This window comes from Muscardinus avellanarius (genome assembly GCF_963383645.1).
Source record: "Muscardinus avellanarius genome assembly, chromosome: 19".
Taxonomy (NCBI): Eukaryota; Metazoa; Chordata; class Mammalia; order Rodentia; family Gliridae; genus Muscardinus; species Muscardinus avellanarius.
Genome location: NC_137805.1, coordinates 10258612 through 10273756, shown reverse-complemented (window position 1 = coordinate 10273756; position 15145 = coordinate 10258612).

Below are 15145 nucleotides of genomic sequence, written 5' to 3'. Positions count from 1 at the left end.
TCTCAGCCTCCCAACTGCTGGGATTACAGGCAATCTTAAACCTTTAAGATTGCTGTTCCTACTCCAAGAAACAATTGCCTTCTAGATATTTCTATAGCTCTTCATTTAAAAACCATCAAAATGGCACCTATTCGAAGAAATCTTTGCCCACCCTGTTTAAATTGTGTCCTCCTTGCAGAGCCCTGCCCCTTCTGATTTGTTTCCTTCATGCCACTTATGAAAATGTGAAATTATATTATGTGTCCACATTTGTATCTGTTGTTATCCAGGGGCCATACCAAAGTGCAAACTCTTAGAAATAACAGCTTTGTGTCTCTCTTTCACAGTTGAGCCTAAGCATCCATAACCGAGTATGGCATGCAGGATGCTACAGGAGGCTGAATAATGCCAGTCTTCATCACTGAAGATTCACATTCAAACCCTAGAACCTGTGAATGTGCTACCTTAAGTGGCAAAGAAACTTAACAGATGGGATTAAATTAAGGACTTTTCAACAGGGAGCTTATCCTTGATTACTTGATTACTTGATTACTTGATTACGGTCTCTGTCTCTAGGTCTCTAAATATAATAACAAGAGTCCGTAAAAGGAGGTAACAAGGTCAGTGGGGGAGAAGGAGGTGATCTAATGTAAAAGCCTGGGTAAGAGTGGAAGGCAGGAGCTAAAGGATGCTGGAGGCCCAGACCTGGGAGAGGCAATGAACCAATCCCCCTCAGCCTCCAGAAGAAATACCATCTGCAAACTTTAGATTTCTGACCTTCACTATTCTTAGCTGATAAACTGGTTTTGTGTTAAGCAAGTTTGTTTGTGATCAGTTGTTACAGCAGCAATAGCAAACACAAACGGAGTCAACATATACTTGCTTAATGAATCAAATCCTTAACAGAGGCAACATTATAATACTTTGAAGGACAGGTTGCACACAAACTCTCTAGGCTCAAATCTTATTTCTTAGAATAGTGAGATAGTCTATAAAGTACTGAATATGTTCACTCAATTAATGCCAACTCTTTTTATTTTTGCATTTTATAATTCAAATAAAAATGCTAGCTTAGCATGGTGGTACACACCTGCAATCTTAGAACTTGGGAGGCTGAGACAGGAAGATTGCAGGTTTGAGGCCAGCCTCAGCAATTTAGCAAGACCCTATTTAAAAAAAAAAAAAAAAAAGCAAAATGTCCTGGGGTATAGTTCAGAAGTAGAATGTCAGCCAGGCATGGTGGTGCAGGTTTGTAACCCTAGTACTTCGGAGGCTGAGACAGGAGGATCACAGATTTGTGGCCACCCTCAGCTACTTAGTGAGACTTTCTGCAATTTAGTGAGACTCTCTTTCAAAATAAAGAATTAAAAAATAGGGCTGGGAGTATAGCTTGAGGTAGAATGCCCCTGGGTTCAATCCCCAGTATTACATGCAAAAAAGAAGACAAAGAAGGAGGAGAAGGAGGAGGACCACCACTACCACCACCACCACCACCACCACCACCACCACCACCACCACCACCCTGGGTTCAATCCCCAGTATCAAATAAAATAAAATAAGTACAAAAATAAAAAAGAGAAAGAAGTAACGTCCCTGTTTTTCTTAACCCTGTCTGTACATTAAAATTCCCTAGGGAAGTATAAATTCTCACACTATCTCCTAAAGGCAAGGGGTAGGTACATATTCTGGGGAACCTCATGTAAAATGAAAGTACGTGACTCACTATTCATAAATTATTAATAATTTCAAAACAAAAGCAATAACATAGCACCCAAGCCAAGCTCTGGACCCTGATAGGTAGGACTGCACAGAGCTGCACCCTCTTACAGCCCCTTCCTGCAAAGCATGCTGAAATAATTGGCCTAGGGTTCTTGTACTAGTATTGGGAAGAGGTTTTAAAATGTATTAATGTACCAGTATTGGGAAAGATTTCCAATTTTTAAAATATATCATTTGTGCTAAAGAAATCCAGGACTGGCAGGAAGAAGGGACTTGTAATTTACATTTCTAAAGAGAAGGAAAGAAAGCCAGAGCCAGGGAAGACATCTCTTTACATTTCTAAGGAGAGACAGATGGCCTAAGGGATGGGAGGAAATCCCAGATTCCCAGGAGAAGCAATTTAACACATCTTGGGGGTGGTAGCAAAAGGTGTAGAGGTCTGTGTAAGGAGACGGGGCTGTCCCCCCCACCTCTGGGGCAAATCCACCTGTGATGGAGACAGCAGAAAACTGGGCTAGAGATAGGGCAGCATATCTACAGATCAAAGGACCTGCCCCAGATTTGGTCAGGATAAGAACTCAGCATGCTGGGGTTTTTTGGTGAATTCAGTTGAATTGCCCCCTTGTGCCACCCTTGGCACAGGGTTGTAACTACCTCCTGTATTTCTATCTTTTTAATAAACTTCTTTAAATCTTCAGCAACTGTCCAAGCTATGCATATTTATTCTTAGCTTAGGACAAGAACCCGCGTTTTTCTTCTGTTTTTGGTCGTTTGGGGTTTTGTTGTGGTTTGAGGGAAAGTGTGTCCAGGACCCTAGCAGGGGTGTCCGGGAACAGTTCCCCCACAACCATACTCTCCCAGTCCATAACAGTTCTGTTCTTAAAAGTCTGTGATGTTTGGAAGTCAAGTTGTTCTCAACCACAGATGAGAACCACCATTTCTTGCAGTCCAACAATAAAATTTAATAAATCAAAAATACTGAGACCCATGTGCAGTGATGGCTCTCCAGAATATGTTTAAAACAACTTGTGGATAAGACAGAGATAGAGCTTCTTGCTAACTCCCGTATGGTAGAGCACTACTTTGAAGGAGTCTTAAATTTCAGAAGGGCTGTGGGCAAACTTGAAATATGTATGAAAACTTGGAGTGGCTGGGGCTTGGTAGAAACTGAGTAAAGATCAATAAACAATTAATTGTACAGGATCAGTAAACACTGATTTAGCTTCTCATTGCTGTGACCAAACTGCCAGATTAGCATGACCTCGTGGAGGAAAGGCTCATTTGGGGCTCCCGGTTTTAGAGGTTTCAGAGGTTGCAGTCCATGGCTGGCAGCAAGGCTTTAGGGCATAGCAGTGGGAAGAAGCTGCTCTCACCACATGGGGGTCAGGAAGCAGAGAAATCAGGAAGAGGGGCTGGGGCAAATACAGTGGTCCCCCAGGCCATGCCCATGGTGACCCATCTCCTCCAGCCATACTTCAGCTCCAAACCTGGCTGCATAGTCTAGCATTTGAGCTTCTCTGGAGGATATTTTTATATCCAAACTATAACAACTGCCATGTGTTTGCCTTCTATCGAAGAGTATGATGGGTCTTTGGAAGGTCTCTGGGAGGAAATATAAATCAGTCACTTGTATCTTTGTAGGCAATTGTTTCCTGGTAAGTAAAGTTATGTTGATGAAGATGGTAGAATAATAAAGTCAAGTTAATGCAGATAGATAGCAAGTCGGATTGTCTAGACTCTCACCAGGAAGGTGAAATGGCATGCCCAGTTTTACACGGTGATGGGGGAATAGTGCTTAGTCCTCAAAGGTTCTGACTCAGAGGTGAGTCTCATGCTATCTTACAGCACTCCCGTAGAACGCAAGGATCTAACAAAACTTCTCGAATTACAGCAAAAATTTTCACAGAATTATATTTCAAGAGACAGTATATTTAATGGGCATTAGAATTCCAGGAAAATTTTTGGATAGTAAATTTCAGTTGAAAAGCTCAAAGTATTAATTTTTCATCATTATAAAAGATAGCATCTTTAAATTAGGGAAATTTATGAGTCAGTTTTTAAAGATTTTAAAATTGCTTGCTACATATGTAATAATTTATCTGTAAGTGATATATTTAGCAGAAAAGACTGAATTGGCTCAAGAATTGGAAGAAGGTTTCCCAAGTTGTTATTTCATGGCTACTGTAAATTGAAATATATTCCAAAGTTTTAGGCTCGCTTCTTTCCTTTTACTCAAATGATGTAGCAATACATACCTTAGAAATTTTTATAAGAAACCCCCACCTTTCTGTGTTCACCGAGTTGAGAAGTCTCCATTGAACGTTAGCTAAGCTAGGAAAAGTTTAGCCCATATCTTTGCAAACTTTTACAAAGAAACTAAGTTTTCCCTAATTTCCAATTGGCTTTGACTACTTTTCTAAAAGAAAACTGATTAATAGTGCCTTCCTTTGATTGGACGACTATCTCCCCCTCCTCCTGAGTCAATAAGGGTGTGATGAGGGAGAAGAAAAAACTGTGCACCTAGGGAGAATTTTGCATATTAAGTTGCTTACAGAAAAATGTACACTGAGCCTTGTACACTCTATGGGGAACTTCTGATGGCGAACTGGAAAGGAGAGAGGCAGGAGGAAACTTCTTTCCTATGTTGGGGGAGTAACGTGGAATTGTGTCTACACCATAGAGGCTAACGCCCTCCTTAAGGAGGCTAGAAGAACTTAGTAGAATTGGAATTCCTATCTGTGGAACTCACAATAGTGAGCTCATTATACCTTAAATTCAAATGTAAAACCTGCTATAAGTAAATGTTGGGGGAAAAAGGAAGAACAATAATTTTATTCCTGGTGTTAGGTGGATGATCCCAAGCAAAAGAGTAAGAAAGTGGCGGGCAAAAGCATAGTCCCTAGGGGCTCAAGGTATAGCCACAGTAATTCATTATCATTTTATTGTACTGTGACAGGGATGATGATTTGAGGATTCTTACTCCTCCCCCTCAAGCAAGGAATACCATAGCATTGTTCTCCTATTTCTTCCTTTTCTCATCCCCCCTCCTCCTAGACCTTATCATTTAAATTCAGAGCACTCAGGTGGGAGGGGAGAATAAAAGAAAATATAAAAAGATATATGGCAGAAAAAAATGGAAATGTATGGAAAGAGAAAAACAGACCTGAAAGGGGAGGGAGAAGAAAAGGCAAAACTCAGGCAGAATGAGGGGAGTGCTAGAGGGAGGAGGGGGTGTGGGGAAGAGAAAGGAGGAGGAGGGGCTGGAGGTTGAATGGTAGTAGCTCTGTAGGCCTGGAGAAGAGACAGCAAGGAAACAAATTGTGGAGCCTTTAGGCAATGCTTCTGTGTGTTCTACCTCCAAGATACGTCCCCAGCCTGATTTTAAATTTTTTATTTTTATTAATTTTTTTCTTTTTGCGGGTGTGGGGATGGAACCCAGGGGCATTTGACCTCCAAGCTACACCCCCTGCCCTATTTTTTATTCTTAATTTGAAACTGGGTCTCAATGCATTGCAGAGGGCCTCACTAAATAGCTGAGGCTGTCCGCGAACCACGATCCTCTGTTCTCAGCCTCCCGAATACTGGGATTACAAGTGTGCGCCACCACACCCAGCTTATTTTTAATTTTTTAATTTTTAAATTTTGTGTGTGTGTGTGTGTGTGTGTGTGTGTGTGTGTGTGTGTGGTACTAGGGATGGAACCCAGAGGCTTTCTACCTCCGAGCTATACTTCCAGACCTAGTTTATATTTTATTTGGAAACAGGGTCTCAGTAAGTTGCTGAGAGCCTCACTAAGTAGCTGAGGCTGGCTTCGAACCCATGAGATCCTCCTGTCTCAGCCTCCCTAGTGCGGGAATTACAAGCGTGCGCCACCACGCCCGGTGATATTTTTTATTTTTAATGGTTTCAAATCTGCAATCTTCCCCCTGCCTGTCTCAGCCTCCCAAGTACCTGGGTTATGCTCTAGGAAATGTTAATCCAACTGGGTGTGATGGCACATGCTTCTAATCATAGGACTTGGGAGGCTGAGACTGGATAATCAGTTTTTAGGCCCGCCTCAGCAACATAGTGAGACTCATAGCAATCTACTGAGACCCTGTTTCAAAACAAACAAACAAAAATATATATAAGGACTGGGAGAAACAATGCCACTGGGTTCAATCTCCCCAGTACCACAAAAGAAGGAAGGGGAAAAAGTAGGGAGGGCAGGAAGGGAAGAGAAGGGAGGGAAGGGAAAAGGGAAGGGAAGGGAAAGGAAAGGGAGGGGAGGGGAAAGGAAGGCAGGCAGGCATGTTGGCTGGATTGTTTCATCTGGGTTCATCTGGACAGTGAATAGGACTCTACTAAGATGTTTTTTTTTTTTTTTAGTATCAATTATTTATGCTTCTGAGTTTTGTTGGCTGGAAAAGGTGGGCCATGTTGAATCACTAAATTTTGATGGGTTCTGCTCTGGCAGTTAAACTCCATGTCTTCAGATTTCTGCTGCGATATGGCACCTTGGATAAATGGTGCCCGAGTCAAAACAACAGTGCGTATTTGGTATGGAAGCCAGGCTCTTGGCAGAATGGAGTAAAGAAGTGGGGACTGAAGAGTGGGTTCTTGAAATATCTTCAGAAAGCCAAAGCAGTGTGGTCTAATTTGGCAACAGGGCAGGGGGAGAAAGATGCAAGGTAGGAACAAAAAATCAGCCTATGGAATAAAAATGATGCAGTAAAATTGAGATTTTCTTTAAAAACTTCCCTGTGCAAACTGCAAAATGGACCTTGTCTTTGATATAGCATCAATAGCCATCTCATCTCTTAAGAAATTATATTACATCCTTAAAAGAGAAAGTCAGCCCAAGTCAGTACCACTTGGAGCAGTCAGAAACTGCAGCAGGCTTCCCTGTCTGAGCAGATCCATTCCAGACGGATCTGGCTGCTACCATGCAATTCAATGCCTCAAGCTGATTTGGACCAGTCAGAACAGGCTAATAGCTCCCCGAAACCTGAGAAACCTGTGAAAAATATGCCAGTAAGAGGTAAAAAAATAAAACCAAGGAAAAACCCTACTGAGCACTCTGAGTTGTCATTTGTGATTTGAGCATTTTGTGAAAGTGGTTCAACAAAAGATGCACAGAAACAAAAATAAAAAAGTCTGGCACCTGCCATCCTACAAGGGGGCCTTAGGAAGTGAAAGCCAAAGACGCCAAAACTAATGTTATGCATGGTTGGAGAGGATGTGCCCCTCTGTGGCCAGGAGAGTTCCTAAGGTAGAAAGTCTGCCAGGCATGGCTGATGAGGCTTGGCAAGCCTAGTGGGTGGAGTGGGTAAGTAAGTGAGCCAAAATCTGCTGCATTATCCCCAAAGCAAGAGACTGGTGAAATTTCAGCACCGATGTAGCTGACTAACCAGAGCAAAAGGAATGGTTTTCAATGGCCTTGAGGACCATCCCATGGGGCCCATATGAGATGCCTTGAGCAGGGACTTGGCAGCGATCGCAAGGATGCTGTATCGTCTTTGTTAAGCATAAACGGGGCCCAGATCCCACCAGGGGCCCCAGCAAGATAGCATTTCTTGTAAGAATGGGCACCAATTTGGTTCTAGCAAAAACAGATTTCCTGTGGTGAGGGATTAGAAGAAATCACTGTGGGCAAATCCACATGACAAGCATGCTCAGCCTGCCTGGCAATACTTGGAGGGCTGGAAGTGGCCAATACTTGCTTCTGGGGTAGAGACGTAGCTTCAGGAGCTAGCCTCCACCAGGAGGGTATTTACTAGCTGCATTATCGTTCCTTACAGGAGGAATGGGGACTGGAGGAGAAGACTGTGGATTCTCCAAATGGAAAGAAATATGGGAGTTTGGAATTAAATCCAGAATCTGAGCATGGTGGCTTTCTGGGAGTCTTCTGTTTTGTGCCACCAGAACTTATGGAGAAGACAGTGATAAACTTTGCAGAGTCAGTAGAGTCTGATAGCTCTTTATGTGAGAAGTGCCTGAGACAAATTCTGATCTACCTAGCATGAACTTCCAAAGTTTGGGGAAGGAGTGATAGTGGATGCAAAGCAGAGCAGACACTACAATTCCTGTGGATTCCCAAACACCCTTGGTCTCCCACCTACTGCCTCTCTATTAAGAATAATTCTGACCATGCTCTTTGGTATTTACTAATTTCCCAGATATCCATGGTTAGTGGTGCAGCAAAAAGAACCTTATATGCAAAAATGGCGTCATTATTTCAGAAAGGATCTATGGAGGAAGGCTCTTTCTCCAAAAAGAATAAAGATGGAGAAGAATAAGAGGAACGTAGTTGGGGAACGAGAATGATTAGCACTCCCACTTTGGGGACACCATAGAAAACTTTTAGGGATAAAGTAAAAAGTACAATGAAGCAGTGCATTCGTTTTAGAAATGGACTGCTTTGAAGACTAAAAAAGATAGAAAATGAAAGGAATACAGGCATTTTTACTTTTGACTATGGGTTGGATTATGGCCCTTTTAAATGCAAAAGTGCAAAGACAGGGCTTGTTTAGCCTTCTACCTAAACAAGCATTTTACCTAATAGAAAAATAAAAAGATAACCATAGTCAAACCCAAAAATATAATCATTACCAATAAACTTCCGTCCAACCTTTCTACTTGACTTCAGGATCATTTCATTTTGACTTCAGGATTTGGTTAGAGAAAGGATGAGTTTGATCTGTGCGGGTCTGTTTTCTTTTGGCTCATCCTTCTTTCTTTCTTTTTTTTTTTTTTGGTGGTACTGGGGTTCCTGGAAGCCCTTCTCCCTCCAGACTACACTCCCAGACCTATTTTAGTTTTAGAAACAGGGTCTCTTAAGCCAGCGGCTGGCTTCAAACCTGCGCGATCCTCCTGTCTCCACCTCCCAAGCGCGGGGATTACAAACGTGCGCCACCATGCCTGGCGGCTCATCCTTAATTCTAACATAATTTTTTTTTTTTTTTTTTTTTGGTGGTACTGGGGGTGGAACCCCGAGGCTTTCTACTTCCGGTCTATACTCCCAGACCCATTTTCTATTTTATTTGGAAACAGGGTCTCACTAAGTTGCTAAGAGCCTCACTAAGTAGCTGAGGCTGGCTTCGAACCTGGCTTTGTGATCGTCCTATCTCAGCTTCCCAACCGCAGGGATTACAAGTATGCCTCAATGCTGGCATTTGGGAGACTGAAACAAAAGGATTGCAGATTGAAGGCCTGCCTCAACAAGTTAGCAAAGCCCTCCTTACACAAAAGCTGTGGTGGTACATCCCTGCAATCCCAGCTAGTAGAAAGCTTGAGACCTGACCAGAGCAGGTTCAAGGACAGCCTGGGCAACTTTGTCTCAAAAGAACAGAAAAAATAAGTTGTTCTGGGGAAGCCAGGCATGGTGGCACATACTTTGATGCCAGTATTTGGGAGGCTGAGATAGGAGGATCTTGAGTGCATGGCCAGCCTCAGCGACTAAGTGAGGCCCTCTGCAACTTAGTGAGAACTTGTTGCAAATAAATAAAACAAAAAATAGGGCTTGAGGTAGAGCTTGAATGGAGAATGCCCCTTGGTTTCATCCCCAGTGTCACAAAAAAAAAAAAAAAAAAGTACCAAGGAGACTGAGTCCAAGGTAAGAGGGAAGATTAGCCAACCGTTCCACACCACTTGTGCAGGGGTTACCCCAGAAAGAAGAACGAGAAATTCTTTCTCGCTTTTTGTCTTTTTTTTTTTTTTTTTGGCGTTTTTTTTGCAGTACTTGGGTTGGATTCCATTGGCATTCTACCTCCGACCTAGGCCCCAGCCTTATTTATTTTTTAATTTTGAAACATGGTCTCACAGAGTTGCAAAAGGCCTAAGTAGATGAGGCTGTCTGCTAAGCTGCATCCTTACTTCTCAGCCCCCCAAGTACTGGGATTACAAGTGTGTACCACCATGCCCAGCTGCAATCCACCTATCCACCTGTCTTAGCCTCCTTAGTACTAGGGTCACAGGTGTGGCCCAGCACGCCCAGCTCTCAAGGATGTATTCCCCACCCCCTTCTTCTTCTATGGTGCTATAGATAAAACTCAGGGGAATTCTAACTCTGAGCTACATACCCAATCCTAATTTCATTTATTTATTATTTATTTATTATTTTTACACTACTGGGATGGAACCCAGGGGCATTTCTACCCACTACACCCTCAGCCCTAATTTTTATTTTTTTATTTTGAAACAGGGTCTCACTGAATTGTGAAGGGCCTCACTAAGTAGGCTGAAACTGGCTGTGAAATGCAATCCTCCTGTTTCAGTCAAAACAGGGTCTCATTGAATTGCGAAGGGCCTAAGTACGCTGAAACTGGCCGTGAAGTGTGATCTTCCTGTTTCAGTCTCCCAAATGCTGACATAAGACCTTCCACCCTTAGTAAATCTGTGTCAGCCAGACGAGAAGCTTGAAGGCATTGCTAAGCTTCTCAACACACCTGCCCCCATTCTTCCTTACAAACATCAAATGCTCAGTCCCAAGTGCTAGGATCACTCTTAGATCTTGGCCTGATACATTATAAACTTAATGCCATATAATACTATATATATTTTTAAAAGCAGCTTGTCTAGTTGATCTTATTGCAAGAGCTGGTAAAAATTCCCTAGATCTTTACTGATGGATGTGAGTCTATTATCCACCCTAAAGATGAGGCACAGAGAACTTACATAACTTGCATAAATTCAGGTCAAGGGCAAGTGGCGGACCTGGGATTCAACCCCAGAAATACGTGCTCCAGTGTGCATGTATTCTCAAGTATCTGTTCCCTGCTAGGGTAATACATGATGTTCCGGCATTTCAGAAACAAAACTTAGAAAATCCTGAGAAATGTTTTTCTAACATTCTGCCATTTCTTCCAACAATTATTAGTAAAAACAGTCTTACCATCAGAATGCTCAAAGAACTAGTTAAGTCGAAACACTCTATATGTCTGATAATAGTAAACTGGGTGTGTAATATGTTCATATAATGATAATAGGATCAAATTAATACATGCAAGATAGAGGAACATCAAATACATTGATAAAAAGTGCCTTATTTTGTATTTTATATTCCTTTTATGTTTCTAAGGTTTTTAAAACATTTATTTTTATTTAAAAATTGTATTACTGCAAGGGTCTAAGACAGTCTAATCCTGCTGTCTGCTGAAGTTTCCTCCTGTGATTTGTAACTGTTAATGTTTGGGTGTAACGGGCCTGTATGTTGCAGGTGTGGGGCCCAATGCAGCAACATCCAGAGGAGGGGCTTTCCAGAGTGACTAGAGCCTCAGTGCTTTGACCTCTTGGCAGCTCAATACATTGACAGCTGGAGTACTTCCAGGAGATGAAAACTTTGGCATGTGGGGCATAGTGTGAGGTAGTAGTTCAGTTTCGCCTGCGATCCTCCAGTCTCAGCCTCCCAAGTCCTGGGATTACAGGCTTGCACCACCATGCTTGCTTCACCTCAGCCTTTAAAAAAGATTATCAACTCGCCAGGCGTGGTGGCACACGCTTGTGATGCCTGTACTTGGGAGGCTGAGACAGGAGGATCGCGCTGGCTTAAGAGACCCTGTTTCCACATAAAAAAAAAAAAAAAAGTTAAAAAATAGGTCTGGGAGTGTAGCCCGTGGGTGTGTATCCCAGAGGTAGAAGGGCTTCCAGGAACCCCAGTACCATCAAAAAAATAAAAAGATTATCAATTCTCGCCAGGCATGGCAGCCCAACCCTATAATCCTAGACTCGGGGAAGCCTGAACCAGAGGATAGCAGGTTCCAGGCCTCCCTTGGCAATTTTGTGAGACCCTGTTTCAAAATAAAAAGAAAAAAGGGCTGGGGCTATAGCTCAAACACAGAATGTCCTTGGGTTCAATTCCTGGTACCAGAAAATAAAATGAAATGAAAATATACGAGTCAAAAATTGTGATTTTTTGCAGTGGTTTTTAAATTTGTCTGTTCCACCATACTTAGCAAATAAGTTTTGGCAATCCTAGAGACTCAACTCCTCCACAGAAATTCACATTCCTATTAAATTCACATTTAATAGGAATTCACCTATTAAATTCACATTTAATAGGAATTCACCTATTAAAGGTCACCAATTTAAAATTTCCTTTGACCCAAAGTCCTGGGGGCTGGGACAGGAGGACTGCAGGTTCACAGCCAGCATCAGCAACTCAGTGAGGCTCACATCAATTTAGTGAGACCTTGTCTCCAAATAAAAAATAAAATAGGGATGGGAGGTAGGTTGGAAGTAGAATGCCTTTGGGTCAATCACCAGCACCATAAAAAAACCTTTTGACATAATATATACAAAGATGTCTCCTGACTTGCACAGTAAGTATGATACACAGTAAGTGGTGGAAATCATTGTTGGCATTTTATGAATGAGACATTTCTACAGGCTAGTTTCTTGAGGTCATTACCTGAACCGATCACTAGGCCTGTGTTTGAATCACAAGATACAGAGCTTGTCTTTCTGGTATAGCCAAGAGCATATCTACAGTTTTAAAATAATGCCACTGCTACTCATGTATGTTAAAAAGCATAAAAAAAGAAATTGCTGTCTTCTATGCCCTTAAAAAAGACAACGGCCTCTGTGAGAAGACAGTTACTCCTACTTTTTCTCAGTGCATACATCAAAGTCTCTGAAGGGGTTTCCAATGACTCGGTGCCACATTATAATTGGATGGCTTGGCCTACAGCTGTTTCCCTTCTATGGGGCAGCTGAGGACATGAAAAGTATTAAGAATATACTGTATGATGTTAGCCAAAGTAATTAAAAATGGCCAATCTAAGCTGGGTGTGGTTGCACATGCTTATAATCTCAATACTTGGGAGGCTGAGACAGGAGGATCACGGTTTGAGGACAGCCTCAGCTACTTAGTGAGGCCTTCTGCAACTTAGTGAGAGCTGTTTCAAAATAAATAAAATAGGGCTGAGGTATAGCCCTGGGTTCAATCCCTAGTACTGCAAAAAAAAAAAAAAAAAAACAAAACAAAAAAAAAACTCAACCTACAACCTGCTGACTGTTAACGACCAACTTAATGATATTATATTGAGACTCAGAACTTGTACACAGAGCTAGAGTTCCAAAAGCATTCTCACAGAGTAATAGCTCTGCAATCTTGTGACCCTAGCAGCTTGTCCTTTGGGGGCACAAACATTCTCTGCATTAATCCTATGGTCTGTACCCCAACAACTGTAATTAAACATTTTAGAAAAGGGCTCTGTGACAATAAAACACAATAAATTCTGATGGCACAGACCTTCCAAAGGATGGCATTTACATTATCATTAGTGATTATCTAGCAACCAGAATTCCATTTAGGACTATTTAATACGTCCATAAATTACTGATTGGGTATCAAAGATGTTGAAAAGGGAAAAGAAAAGGTATGCAAAGATTAGCAAGTAACGATTAATCCATCGCTTTGTGAAGTCTTTAAAATACTGACTGGGTACCAAAGATGTTGAAATGGAAGAAAAGTTCAGGCAAAGGTTAAGTAACTATTAATCCACCGTGCCCCAATTAAAAAAAAAAAAAAGCCAGAATCTGTCATGCTCACTTAGTAATGGAGAATTCCCACAACGGATGGATAAGCAAGTTTATCTAGGCTGAGGCACAGGTAACAGACATACTTTTCTGTATGAAGAAACAGGAACTTGGAGGAACTTTCTTACTATATATTATACTACCATCTCCCATAGGAGAAAATCCCAACTCACTACAACTACATCTGAGGTGGTAAGGTCTTGTGCTTTCCTCTGCAGTCGTGGTGGGCAAGGCCAAGTGGACAATGTTGTTTTCTGCAAGTCTTAGGGGATCAGGTCAGTCCAATGTCCTGGAGGAACAGCAGCATGACTTGCCGTCTGCTCCAGGCTGGCCACCCTGACCGCAGGACAGAAAGATGGTAGTGGGCTGTGATGAGGAGAGGTCTTAGGTCTCTGGACTTGTCTTTGAGCAGTTGGCTGAAGGTGCACACTATTTGCATTTTATAAGCCAGAGTGGAACTGGGCGTGGTGGCACATGCTTGTAATGCCAGCATTCTGGAGGCAGAGACCTGAGGATCATGGTTCAAGGACAGCCTCAGCTACTTAGTGATGCCCTCAGTACCACACAAAAAATAAATAAATACAAGGCAGAGTGGGAAACGTGGGGAATGAATAGACTGATGAAGAATAAACACAGAGGAAAATTTTTTAACAAAGTAATATTTTTAACTGCTTAGGCAAATGGTTTCTGTGAAAATACTTATTATGAAAAGCAATACAACATTCTGTTTTTACTGAATCATCACTATAAGGGTTTGATGCAAAAGGAAATTTGCAATAAAATGAAATATACAGGATCAAAGACTATGCACAGTTCTGTGATCAGGACATTTGTAATTCAGGCAATGTACCGCTTGAAATGATACCTTGATTTCTTCATTTCACTTGCTGCAGATGGTATTTGAGGATGCAAAGATTTCATGGATAAAGAAAAAAAAATTAAATACACAGGGCTAAATAACCAAAAATATTACAAGAATATAAATAAATTTGACATTACAGTACAAATAAGCAGTGCCTTTAGTATAAAAATTGCATTTTCATGAAGAAGCTGTTAACTAACAAATCGATCAGATACATTTCAAAGTGTCTGAGTCACGCACATACAGTATCACAGTCTACATTGAACTTTTCTGAGAATAAGCCTTCTGAAGGCCATGTCCTGAGGCTGACACTACCGGAGGCCTCTCAACCCAACTTTCTGCTTCCAGAAAGCTGTTTTTAAAAAGCCCATTTGGTTTAATCAGATTTGATGTCTCTACATTTGGCTTTTGTAAGTCAAGCTGTAATAGTCTCAAGAGAATCAAAGTAAAAGACTGAGGTAAATAGATACTACACAAGAGAGAACTTTTCTGTTGGTACAAATGATTTACATGAATCCTTTCTCTTTTTTTGGTGGTACTGGTGTTCCTGAAAACCCTTCTACCTCCGGGCTACACTCCCAGGCCTATTTTATACTTTTTTATTTGGAAACAGGGTCTCTTAAGCCAGAGCGGCTGGCTTTGAACCTGCGCGATCCACCTGTCTCTGCCTCCCAAGCACGGGGATTACAAGCCTGCGCCACCACGCCCGGCTACGTGAATCCTTTCTTAAACGCTGGTATACTGGATAGGATGGGTCAACTATATATGTATAAAATTGACAGAAATAACACTGCGACACTGACACAAAGAACATGAGACCCACTGACCACCAGCCAAAGCACTAGTGTCCACTTTCTCTTATTTCAGGCCAAAGAGTCTATGATGAAATTTATCCTTCTTTTCAACCTCTTTATTTTCCTTCAGTCTTTATCGTTTTGTGTGCTTTACCAGCTCCACTCCCCAAAATCACACAACAGGCATTCCCTTAAATAGCATTTATATCATCTGCCCAGAGGTGTTAGAGGATATGCAAGTCTGCAGTTAAGTACACTCAAACCCTGTAGCAGCC